The sequence below is a fragment of the Saccopteryx bilineata genome, chromosome 2, assembly GCF_036850765.1.
Source record: "Saccopteryx bilineata isolate mSacBil1 chromosome 2, mSacBil1_pri_phased_curated, whole genome shotgun sequence".
NCBI classification, from domain to species: Eukaryota; Metazoa; Chordata; class Mammalia; order Chiroptera; family Emballonuridae; genus Saccopteryx; species Saccopteryx bilineata.
Genome location: NC_089491.1, coordinates 261,118,827 through 261,132,515, shown reverse-complemented (window position 1 = coordinate 261,132,515; position 13,689 = coordinate 261,118,827).

Genomic DNA, 13,689 nt, shown 5'->3' with positions numbered 1-13,689 from the left:
CCTTATGGTAAGGACAGATCTTTGCTAAGGAATCTGTAGGCCTGGGATGTAACAACCTGCCCAGTTAGGAATTTCTGTGTGGTTACTTTTGGTCACTGAGCTTGTCAGGCCTGCCATGTGTCCCCTCTGAGCTTGTCAGGTTTATGACAGTGCCCCCTTTCCATTCACATTTTTAAAATTTTTTAAAAAATTTATTGATTTTAGAGAGAAAGGAAGGGAGAGAGAGAGAGAGAGAGAGAGAGAAAACAACAACAACAACAACATCGATTTGTTGTCCCACTTATTTATGCATTCATTGGTTGATTCTTCTATGTGCCCTGACCGGGGCATGAACCCGCAACTCTGGCAAATGGGACAACATGCTAATCAACTGAGTTACCCAGCCAAGACCTCACTCCCATTTTCAAAGCACATTTGTTCTGTTACAAAACAAAATTAAACTGAGTAAATTTGAAGATTCTGTTGGCTTTAAAAGTGATTCATAAAAAAAAAAAAAAAAGTGATTCATAAATCTGGCACTTTCCCAGCCGGCAGCGAGAAGGTCGCTCCGAGGGGCTGTGCAAAATGGAAACTTTTTATAGGAAGAAGGGTGGGGCAAGGACAAAAGAAAAGGTTATTTTGAGGCTGGGACATCTTTTTTTTTGGAGGGAAGAGAAATCATGTCGACTGCCTCTTCTTTCTAGCATGGGGGAGAAGGGCTTTGGAGAAGACCCACGGGACAGATTACCTCACTGGTGCTGACCAGAAAATTCCAGACTGGTTGATTAAGGTTATGTTCCTGGGAGAGGTAGAAACTGCAAATAGATCAGATATTAAATTCCAGGTTTGGTATCGTGAGCTTTTGACACAAGTGACACCATATTGAGCATGTTGTTTTTTCCTTTAACAGTTTGTTTCTTGCTTCAGACATTTCTTGTATAAGAAATAAAGTGTTACAGAGACAGTGCTGGTACCCCAACCCCAAAGCCATTCCCTTTCCTTCCCCTGCCTTGAGGTGCCACTTGTATCTTTGTTATTATTTTGTTTTACTTTTACTGCATTTGTGAATATCCATAAACAATATATAGTTTTGTTTTACACTTCTCCTAAACATGATACCCTATGCATCAGTAACTTGTTCTTTTCTCTCAGCATTATGATTCCAAGAATTATCATGTGGCAAAATGTGGTAGATTTAGATAAGTCATCTTAAAGGTGTGGAGTGGTTCATTGTACGGACATAATGCAAGCTGCTAATCTAGGTTGTTTAGGTTGCTTCTGTGAGTTGTTATAAACCACAGACACCCCCCATGCTCACCCCATACTTTCTCTAACCTCTTCTTGAATGCCCACGACAAGTACTCTGCAATGGGGCTTGAATGGGTTCAAATATTGGCCCTGTAACTTGTGGATTGGGAAATGATCAAGTTACCGAAGGAACCTGGTTTTTCTCATTCATAAAAACAGAAATAGCGGGGACTCACCTTATGGGGTTGTTGCGAGGATTCCTATGTTATTGTAGGTGGAACAGTAAGAATAGAGCCTTGCAATGCAAGTGTTTGATATAAATGTAATGCTGTTTCACACTGAGCACTGGAAAAGGTGTGAATGGGGTTATTGGATAGCGGCACCTCCCCAGCTGTGATTTTAGACAAGTCACTTCACTTATCCGGGTCTTATCTGCCTCATCTGTAAAACTGGGCATTGTAGCAAAGATGCATTTTTCTTGCTTCTCTCCGTTTCCTCACCCTCATGAAGTTGTTCGGGCACACACTATAATCTTCCTAGACAGGTAAGGAGACTAAGGCTCAGAGAGGTGGAGCAACTTTCTGCAGACCACACAGCACGTTGGAGTGAATAGACTTTCTCCAGGCAACATCCTTGGGTTGGGTCCTTGAGGCCATAGTTGCAGATCTCCAGGGGTCAGCCCACTTTCTCACTTCCTCCTGCAGACAGTCCTGTCTCCCACTCCCCACCCTCCTACCCCTTCCCTGCTGAGCCCTGAAGCTTGGCCACCCGCTGAGCTCTTGCGGTGGTGTGGAACTGATACAAACACTCCTCCACATGCCTCTCAGAAACACCCACCAGTGCTCCCGTATCGTGGCAACCACAGAATCCAAACAAGCTCTCAATAAAAGATCAGAAAGGAAGGGGAGGGAGAAAGCCCACCCCCAACCAGGCGCCCCTCGCCCCTGGGATGAGTTCACCAGCTGAGCTTTCAGTTCATGGAGGTGGTTTGGTTGGCACTGTGTCTTCACCCCAAGTTGTTTTTCTCTACCAGACTGCGGCTGGGAGCCAAGCAGCAGGTTTAAAATATACAAAAGGAAACAGAGCATGGCGAGGTCTGGAGGAGAGGGCCATTAGAGTGGGTGTTCTGGGGGTGGCAGAGCGGAGCGGGCGCCGTGCCATGTCTGGAGCCAGAGAGTGGCTTCGCCTTGGCCCCTAAGTCACTAGGGGTCTGAGTGACAGCACCCCGATGTCTCGTGTCCACTGCTCAGCACAGAGTCAGCTCCTTGCAATGAAATCCCCAAACAATTTTTTTTAAGGCAATGACATCGTTTTCTGGATAATCTAGCTTAAGAAACCCCAATAGGCAAAGCAGCTAAGAGAGTGTCAGAGTGGAAGTGGGGGGCTTGAATCTTGTCCACAGGGGTTTTTCTACCATATACCTCTCACCCGCGGGAGCCCTTAGCATCGGCTTCCATGTCAGTGCCCGATGGGCCTGCAGGACAAAGCCAGTCCCTTCGTTTACAGATGGAGGAACTGTTATTGTAAGTAGTAATGTTAGCAAACTACTATTATTATCCTTTAAACGTGCCAGGTGTAAAAATATGACCTTACATGTCTGATAGGATCAAGTCCGCCACACTTCCTGATGAACCAAGTGTCTTCGTGTGCCCCATTTTGCAAGGAAGAAATGGAAGCACAGAGAGGTATAGTTACTTCCCAAAGTCACCCAGCTGGTAAGTGGGGAAGCCAGAATGAAGAGCCCAATGTGGTTGATTCTAGAACCTGTGCTATGAACCACTCTGTGGCCCAGGTTATTTAAGGACCCTCCTGCAGCCACACAGGAGCTGAGCCGGTGCAGAGAGGTGGTCTGGAGTGGAGGGAAGCTCTCAGATGTTCAGGCTGGAGTTCTGGGTCTAAGCTGTGCACTGGTACTGGCTGTTTGGTATGAGAGAGAGTGTGTGTGACCAGTGAGCCTGGGAGGAGCAGGAAGAAAGCTTTCAGATCACACTGGAGAACTTGGAACTAGGGAGCTACAGCAGATGCTTGAGCTAGAGAGTCAAATACAACCCGTGGCTGCACATCTGTGTTGGAACAATAGGCTCAGAGCATTTTGTTTATAATAATCACCATAGTGCCAGATACTTCTTTGAGCACTTTATAGACATGATCTTAATCATACAAAGACTTCAGGAAGAAGGTGTTATTATCATCCCATTTTATAGCTAAGGTCACTGAGGCTCAGAAAAATGAAGCAATTTGTCTAGGGCACATAGCTGGGGAGTGGTAAAACTGACATTTGAACTCAGGACTGGCTGATTCCCAAGCCTGCATACCTGTATCAGTTAGGTATAGCTACCATAATGCTGTGTAAGAAACAACCACAAAATCTTGGTGCCGCGGAACAAGTATTTATCTAACCCACCCGTCTAATGTGTGTTGGCTGGGCCAAGCTGGGCTCAGCTGGGCAGCTCTGTTCTGCTTTGATGTATCTCTCATCCTCTCCTGGGGTCAGTGGGCTGCCTTGGACATGGTCCTCTCCCAGAGGTGTTAGGGTGCAAGAAGGCAAGCAGAAACACACGAAGCCTCTTGGGGCATAGGTTCAGAACCAGCACAGTCATTCCTGCCTCATTCTACTGACTCAAGCACCTCACAGGACTAAGGTCAACATCAAAGGGTGGGTAGCTATCCTCCATCCCTTTAACAGGAGATGCTGCATGGTCACTTGGTAAGAGTGGGAATATGAAAAGGGAGAAAGAACTGGGGGGGGCTAATGTTGGATTCTACAATAGTGTCTGCACTGGTAAAAAAAATATATCCACATATTCTTTGATATTCCTTCAAAGGGTGAAACTCTTGAGCATGGGCGGGGCTTCTTGACTCCCTTCCAATGAATAGAACGAAGGTGCTGGAGTGTGGTTTCCAGGACTAGGACACTGGGACTCCTTGCTCTCTTGAGAATCATCCCTCTGGGGAACCCAGCTGCCATGTTGTCAGGACACTCAAGCAGCCTTACAGAGAGAACCACGTACCGAGGCCATGGGGACTCCAGCCAGCTACTGTGGGAAGGACCCTTTTTGGAAGCAGGTCCTTTATCCTCGATCAAGCCTTCAGATGACTGCAGCCTGCTGATCCCGAGTTAGAACCACCCAGCGAAGGTGCTCCTGAATCCCTGACCCACAGAAACTGTGAGACAACAGATGTTTCTTGTGGAAGCTGCCAAGTTCTGGGACCATTCGGTATGCAGTTGCAGCTGATTATGATGCGGACTCACTGTGGCCATTTCCAAGTCTTGAATAGAAGATGTTTTATTGGCTCCCTGAAGGACCAACAAAGTCCCAACAATTTACCAAGATTAAGGGACCAAAAATACTCATGATAAACTGTGGTCGTTAAGAAACATCTGTGCTCGAGCTGCCCAAATTGGGCAGCTCTCAAAGGGAATGCAAATGCAGCCAAGGATAGGGACGGCTGTGTGGGGACTGACGCCAATGCCCTGGCTCGGTGCAGCTTGCCACTCGGCCCCTCCTTGTAGCTGGGGTGGACAACAGTCTGATGGGGTATACTGAAAAGGGCTGCCTGGCCCTGGCCGGTTGGCTCAGTGGTAGAGCGTCGGCCTGGCGTGCGGAGGTCCAGGGTTTGATTCCCGGCCAGGGCACACAGGAGAAGCGCCCATCTGCCTCTCCACCCCTCCCCCTCTCCTTCCTCTCTGTCTCTCTCTTCCCCTCCCGCAGCTGAGGCTCCATTGGAGCAAAGATGGCCTGGGCGCTGGGGATGGCTCCTTGGCCTCTGCCCCAGGCGCTAGAGTGGCTCTGGTCGTGGCAGAGCAATGCCCCGGAGGGGCAGAGCATCGCCCCCTGGTGGGCAGAGCGTCGCCCCCTGGTGGGCGTGCCGGGTGGATCCCGGTCGGGCGCATGCGGGAGTCTGTCTGACTGTCTCTCCCCGTTTCCAGCTTCAGAAAAATACAAAAAGAAAAAAAAAAAAGAAAGAAAAGGGCTGCCTGGAGCAAGGTCCTGAGGGCTCCATCTAAGGGAAGGAAGGTTACTCACACTTATTGCACCCCTACTGTGTGCCAGGTACCAGGTACGCACTTAAAACCCTGCATATGAGGACCAAGGATTGGTGAGTTGGGAGACTTTGGGACAGACCTGGGATTTCATATCAGTGATGATGCCTCCTCGTTCTGAGGCTTGTGGATGGCCAGTCATTTCTACCCTCTGAGGCAGTCCCCTTGTCTGTAACGTGGGCATAACAACAGTGCCTACTAGACCTGTAGCTGTGGTCTGCCCAGCTTTGATTGGTACCCCCCTGCACAGACTTTGGAGTCAGAAGATTGGGATATGAGCCCCAAATCCTGACTCTCTGAGCCTCAGTTTCTTCCTCTGTGAATTGTAGATAAGAGTACCCACTGCCCTGGGCAATAACAAGATTAAATAAGATTATGGTTGTTAAACACAAGTCCTCGCCTGGCATAAAGGGGTGCCCTGTCGTTGGGAGCTGTCGAGCCCAAATCAGGGATCCCAGCCTGCGGCTCCCTCCCCTGCCTGACCCAGTTTTTCATCCAAATTTGGCCACTGGCCCAGGCCCTGGCCTATTTTAGGTACATCTCTTTTTGTTTCAGGAAAAAGAGACCCACGCCAATTACCTTAAAACAGGAGATTTATTGTGGGGACAAATGGGAACAGGAATGTAGAGGGGGTGGAGACAGGGAAACCCTTGGGACAGAAGCTGTTTTGATGTGGAATCTCTTTCTTTTGCTCCTTAAAAAAGGAATCATTCCACCTGTCTCTGTGGGCAGGACACTGCCCAGGCCTGGGTGTAAGCATATCCAGGAACATATGGGGCCTGTGGTTGCTGAATTCTAAGACATTTGGGGAACAAATGCATATACTTTGAATTCAGGGATTTTAAAAAATTTAATTTTTAATTTTTAGAGAGAGGGGGAGGGGGAGAGAGAGAGAGAGAGAGAGAGAGAGAGAAAGTGAAACACTGATTAGTTGGTCCATTTATTTATGCATTCATTGGTTGATTCTTGTATGTGCCCTGACCCAGGATGGAACCTGCAACTTTGGTGTATTGGGATGGCATTCTAACCAACTGAGCTACCCAGAGAGGGAAGTTCATGTTTTAATCTCCATATCATCAGGGCTATTGTGAGAAAGGAAGTGGGCAGAGATTTGGGAATGGAGGGATGTATACGCTGACCCTAATTTCTCATCCAAACCAGGACATTTTGAGAATGAAAGGGATACCCAGGGACAACAGATACATGCTGAGTCTGTGCAGGCAGGACAGACTTGGTGGTCAGGACCTGTGGTCGCCCCAAGAGCACAGAGGCTTGTGGGAAGGGAGGGGAGAGGAGGCAAGCAGATGCCCAGACTGGAAGGGTACCATACCTGTATGCTCAGGACGCAGTACATACCAGGAGATCCCTCACTTCCTCCAACTCTTCCATTTCTGGTGACTGACTCTTCCCCTAATCTTCCTGAATGACCCTCAGCCTCACCCTTGGCTATGATATCACCCCTCAAATCTTAGCAATCTTGAAATAATCCTTTTCCACTCCTGGAAGGTCCCAGGATGATCTCATACATCTTCAGGGAAAGGCAGTTCCCTCCAATTAACGCAGTGGTTCTTCTACAGCTTATTACCTGCCTCCTTATTTTATGTGGCAACAGTGCCTCAGTTTTGCTGGGACCCGCTCCCTCCTGGATAAAGGAGTCATTCTCTGGGCTTTAAAAGAAGCTGGCTCCACCCCCTGGATGCAGTAATAGAACATATGATCTAAGCTAAGCCAATCAGCCCACCCCACCTCACTACCCACTGATTGGTCTAGACATGGGCCAATCAGAGTTTATTGCATGTCTTCAGGTCCTGAGAAGAGCCTGGGACTCTTCTGATGCTCCTGGAGAGATGGAGAACATTGGAATGCAGAGCTGCCAACTCCATTTTTGAGGAAGAACCTTTACATGGAGCCAACCCCAAGGAAGTAAAGCTGAGAAGTGAAGAGACAGAAACTGGATGCTGGTGACATCATTCAAGCACCTAGACCAAGCTACACCTGAAGGTCTGATCATTGGCTATTCAAACACAGAGGCCAATACAGTCTCTTTTCTCTGCTACCTGCAATTGACAGACCTCTAACTGCAGGTTTGGTCCAGGGCCAAGAAGACGCTCAAACCAATGGTTGAGGGTAAATGAATTATGCAGTTGCTCATGCAAGTTCTAAGCTCTGACCTCGCATAGTGAGAATTTTCTAGCTCCACTTAAAGCTGTTAGTCTCTGTCTCCCTATCCACCAACCCATGCTTCGTTACAGAACCCACTCCTGGCTGTTATATAAGATTGTTTCTGAAGCCCCAGTGTTCCACCTGACCTTCCTCTGTGGGTCTACAGAACCTGTTTCATGAATATGTGGACCCCCCCCCCAAACTCTATCATCCTCCATCTCCCTCTGCTCAAGGTCCCCTCTCCCAATGTCATCTCCAAGGCTCTGCACAATCAGACCCCCTGACATCTCTGTGCTTTTCCTGCACCGTCCCCACCTCACCTTGGGATCCAGCCATCCAGGCAGCTTCCCAGGTTCGTGACTTTTCCCACACCGGGAACTTTGCAGATCCTGATTCCTCCGTCTGGAATTCCCATTTCTGCAGCTTTACCTAGTTGTCTTCTGTTCATCCCTTCAGTCTCGGCTGAAATGTCACGTTCCCAGGGAGTCCTCCGTGGCCTTTAATCTAGGTCAGGCCGGCCTGCCCTGCATTCCCATGACGCCTTGTGCTTTTTCTCTTGTAGCTAACTCTACACTTAGTCACTCCCCAAGGCCTGTCATGAAACCTAGTACACGGTCAGTTCTCAACATCTGGATGAATGAGAGGAACCGGCACAGAGCCCAGCAGCAGTGGGGAGCAGAGGTCCAGAGAGAGGCAGATCTTGCCCAGGGTCACACAGCACACCTGCGGCAGTGTGGACACTTGAAGCACGACTGTTGTCAGATGCTCTTAAGGAGCCCCTGTGGTGGCCAGCCCTCCCTTTGTCTGCTGGTGACGTCTGTGTTTACGTCCTCAAAGACCTTTTTAGAGACTCTGTGGCTGCCAGCCATGTGCTGATGTCTATGGAGAGCCCAAGCTGGTGGCTGGTGGCTGGTGGCTCCCTGGGAGGCAGGATACAAGCCCTGCAGGAGATGTGGCTGTCATGGGGCCTGGCGGAGACAAGCCGGGTTAATGTTTATCTCATCCTCAGAGACTTGAGTCATCAGACCAGGATCAGGTACAAGGAGGGTGACTGTGGGGGAGACCCCATGTGCTATGGCCCTGATGTGGCTACAAGACCCAGAAGAAATAGAGGCGGAAGACCCTGGCTGCAATGATTTCTCCTCTCAATGCCCTGCCGTGGCCAGTGGACACGCTGGGGCTCCAATCTAACCTCCGTCACTGGCCAGCTGTGACCTTGGGCAAGTCACCTCACAGTTCTTAGTTTCCCCTTGCTGTTCTGTGAAACGGAAATATTAATAGTAACAACCTCATAAAGTAGTAATGGGAATTAAATTAGAAAATAATCATGTGCTGATAGCAATGCCTGACCCAGGAGAGGTGCTCAGATTGCAGCCCCTAGGCAGTAGCTAATGTGCTTACCCAAAAAGCAATTCTAACATTTATTGCTTTGTTTACTTTGTTATTGTCTGAACTCCCCCTGTGGACTGTGATCTCTGTCAGGGCAGATTCTTAATGAGTCATGTTCACTAGTGAATTCTTGCCATGGTACTGGGCACATAGGAGGCACTTAGCAAACGTTGAATGGATGGGTGGATGGATGGATGGGTGGATGGTGGATGGGTAAAGGAGTAAATGGAAGGATGGGTAGATGGATGATTGGCAGGTGGGATGGTATAGGTGGATGAGTTCATAGAAGGAATGTAAGCTTTGATTTCTGAAGACCTATGACCCTTCTGCTCCTGTCTGGAGTTCTCTTCCCTCCCTTGTCTCAGTGGCCATGGTACAGTTTCTGTGAATGTTAGGACAATAGAATAAGCACACAGCACCCTCCCAGTGGGTATTATTTTTAGTTTCCATGCGGCAGGGGTCAGAGAGGAGAAACAACAAAGAGAAGCCTTTTTTCTCTCAAGAAAAGACTCGGTCACATCTGCGTGGGCGGTGGTGGAAGAGGGTGTTTGTTTGGTTTAACGGCTATTTGACTCGACCTCCTGCCAGCAGGAGCGGGTGACCTTTTCTCCGAGCTCAGGCCCTGAGCCAAACTGGGGGAGGCAGCTCCCCCTGCTCCTGAGCTCCGTCAATGCCGCCATGTCCTGCCGTGGTGCAGTTCCCACTGACTTCCCTGCTGCCACCGAGTGTGCCTCAGAGATCTCTGCAGAGAAGCATTAGCGGGCTGGGACAAGAGCAGGAGTGGGGACATGAAAAATGCCAGCTGTACATATCCTGTTACATTAACTCCCTGGGACAGACCAATGTCCTAATAACCCCCCAGAAGGTCCCGTCACTCTGGGTCCATGATCCTTTGTAAACGTGCTTTTGTTGCTCTTGATAACAAGACGTGGAGTCAATCTGTTCATCTTCTTGAATCTGTGACTTGCTTTGTAGCACAAGTGCTGCTCTGTGTATTTGAGGCTGAGTTTTATGAGACACTGAAGTTTCTCTTGCCCTTTTAGAACTTTGGGACCATTAGGCTGTGCAGAAGCCCAGTCTCGCCTACTCATGGTTGAGAGGCCACATGGAGGACATCAGAGGTGGTCCCTTAGATGGACAGCATCAGCTGCCAGACATCAGTGGGGTCATCTCAGACCCTCCAGCCCAGCCACATAGAGCCATGTGAATGAGCCCAGGCAAAACTAGTAGAGAAAATGAAGAAGCAATGTGTCGGAGTGGAGGTTTACAGTGCGAGGTGCTGGTTTGGATCAGGTGGGCAGGGGAGCCCTCTCTAAGGAGGGAACTAAACTAAGACCTTGCTGCGGATGCTATTAGTTGCCTATTACCCACCATCCCCTTCTACCTGAGTAACAGCCACACTCTACTCCTGGGATCAGCAACATTCCTGACTATAAAAGCATATTTTCTAGATTTCCTTGCAGATAGGAGTGTATAATGAGATATAAATATAAGTAAAAGTTAGATAGAGAGCTTCCAAGAAAAGTCCTTAAAAAGAAGCAAACTTGATGAAGAGGTGAAAGTATAGTAGTATTGCCTTTTCCTCTGTTTTTCTGCCTGTGATAGATGTCTGGTGCTCCAGCAACCCTTATGGATTATGAGATAAAATGTTAAGAATGATAGAAAAAAAAAAAGCAAAACCAAACCATAAGGAGCCTGGGTCTTGTGTGAAGAGGCTTTATTGGCTATAAAAAGGAGAATACTCGTGGACTCAGGGGTGCTAAAAGGGGCTCAAGAATCTACTTTCAGGAGCTGACTTTTCCCTTTTGGCGTTATGGTCTAGATTGAGGCTCCATGATCCTAAGTGCTTTCAGCCCTGTGTTCTTTCCCTGCTGAGTGGGCAGATTGATCCTCCTGCTGCTGTCTTAAACTTCGATACCAATATTTGACCCTGGACCCTCACAAAGGACGTGCACGCCAGTGAGAGCTCAGTCCCTTGTAACTAGTGCAGGTCCATGCAGGAGAAGCCAGCTTGGAAACTGATGCAAGGTGATTATGGTCACTAATACTGTATTATACTTCCAAGTTGCTAAGAGAGTATTTGAATGTCTTCACCACAAAAAAAAAAAAAAAAAAAAAAAGGAAAGTATGTGACCTTATAGAGGTGTTAACTAATGCTACTGTGGTAATCATTTTACAACATATGAGTGTCTTATACAACGTTATATATCAATTATATCTCAAAAAACCTGGGGAATAAAAACAAATAGCCCCTACCCCTTAAGGGGAAACGATCTTCTTCTCACTGGTGGCCAAGATGATATAGAAGCCAAGAGAGGATGTTTGTTGCCAGGCAACCAGGCTGGGTTTTGTGGGGGTTGGGGCGATAAGTTACATGCATGTACACCCGTGCCAGAATCTGTCATTCAAATCCATCTATGGGTATATTATACTGCCACTGTGATAGCTCCATTTAACTCTCTTGGCCCTCCATCCCCTCACTTCCCCCAATTGTGGGGCCTGCAAGAATCACCCCAATTTGCCCAATCCAAAGAATTTTTCTTTGAGCCCAGAATGACCCCTTAGACTGAGTAACCATAGGTCTCAAAGATCAGGAAGAGGCCACTAAAGGTCAGCAGAGTTAGATTTGTGTAGCTCGTATAAGGCACTTATTTAATTCCTCTAAAGTCTGCAAGACACACAAAGGATCCTGGAGTCCGCTCATCTCCAGACCTTTGCCTGTGCTGGTCCTTCAGCCAAGAATAATCTTCCCCCAGATTCTTGAATGACTGGCTCTTTCTTAGCCTTCAGATGTCAGGTTAAACGTCGTCACTTCAAGTGATAAAAACAGGTCCCTATAAAAACTCTGCAGGGATGTTCTTGGTAGTGTTATTCATCATAGCCCAAAAGGAGCAATAACTCACCTGTCCAACTGATGAATGGATAAACAGAATGCGCTATACCATACAATGGAATATTATTTGGCAATAAAGCCGAGCGATGTACTGATAGATGCTACAATGTAGATGAGTCTTGGAAACATGATGCTAAGTGAAAGAAGCTATTCACAGAAGGTCACGTATTATATACTATGATCCCATTCACAATAAGTGTCCAGAACAGACAAATTTGTAGAGATAGAAAAGTAGATTGGTGGTTGCCAGTGAAGAAGGGGAAGGGAGAAATGGGAAGTGGCTTTTTTGGGGGGGGTGAAGAAATATTCAAAATTAGATTGTGATGATGATTGCACAAGTTTGCAAATATATTAAAAACCACTGAATTATATACATTGAAAGGGTGAATGCTATGGTATGTGAATTATAACCCATAAATCTGTTTAACAAAAAAGGCACCTCCTCTGGGTGCCATGATGGCCACAGAGTAGGCAGATGCACCAACTCCCACTTCCCAGAACCAAGGTGGATTACAACTTAAATCTGAGAACACCCATCGTGAAAGACAAATTTTGGACTAAACTAAGAGGATTCTACAGCCAAGGACCACCAAAGAGCCCACACTGAGTCTGGTAGGAAAAGCAGAGACGCAGAAAAGGCTGCCCTGCTCCTGGGAACAGGGAGCGGGTAGCTGCGCCCAGGAGGAACTTTCGTGATGGGGAGGGCTTTCCAGTGAGTTGTAGGTCCTTATCCCCAAAACCGGAATCCCAGCCTAGAGCCCTGGAGCCTGGAAGGGGCTTACGGACTATATATGGCTGAGAAAAAAGCCTAGACACCGTTTGAGAGGAGGCAGGACTCTCAGACCCAGGAATGCACAGAGAGCCTCACTCACAGCCACTTTCCCAGGGCTCCAGGAGGACACCCTAACCCTTGGGCTGAGTCACTCCCCAAATTTAAAGTGAACCAGCATCATCAGTAAAGGAAAGAAAGTGCCCCGTCCACCGGAGGCTCCCTTACCCTAGATCAGGGGTCCCCAAACTTTTTACATAGGGGGCCAGTTCACTGTCCTTCAGACCGTTGGAGAGCCGGACTATAAAAACAAACTATGAACAAATCCCTGTGCACACTGCACATATCTTATTTAAAAGTAAAAAAAACAAAACGGGAACAAATACAATATATAAAATAAAGAACAAGTAAATTTAAATCAACAAACTGACCAGTATTTCAATGGGAACTATGCTCCTCTCACTGACCACCAATGTAAGAGGTGCCCCTTCCGGAAGTGCGGCGGGGCAGGATAAATGGCCTCAGGGGGCCGCATGCAGCCCGCAGGCCGTAGTTTGGGGACCCCTGCCCTAGATAGAACAAAGGCGCTTAGAGCCAGGCGCCATGTTAGGGACACAAATAGGGAGTGCAGAGGTCTAAGCTACACCACCCACTGCACTGCTGAGTGCTCACCCGGGGCAGACAGGCTGGAGGCAGCGAGGCGCCGCTGCGGAGGTTTGAGCGAGCACACGCAAGCTGGCCAGCGGAGCCGGGAACCACCATTGCCTCTGGGGAAGCCTGGGCTCACACACAGCCCTGCTCACTGAGTTGCCTGCCCTTGGTGGGCGTGGAGGCCCGAGCCTAGGCTGAGGGAAAACGCGCATGCGCGTGTGCGCCGCCAGCAACGGAGGAAGTCACGCCAGCTGCTGTAGGGATCCAGGTGGTGCACAAACCTGCCCTGGGCGGGCGCACCCTCGCCGGTGACCAGAGTGAGGACAGATGCCCAAGTGTCACCTGAGGGAGAACACAAGCACCTCAGCCCGCCAGGGACAGCGGAAGTCACGCCCACTGCTGCAGGGGATCTGGGAGGTGCACAAACCTGCTCGGGTGCGCCCTCAGCAGCAACAAAAGCACGGGCAACCTCAGCAGCAATTGGAGAGGGCGTGCGCCACACCCCGCCCCCAGGCGGCTGCTGAGGTCTTAGTCAACTGAGGTGGCACTAGA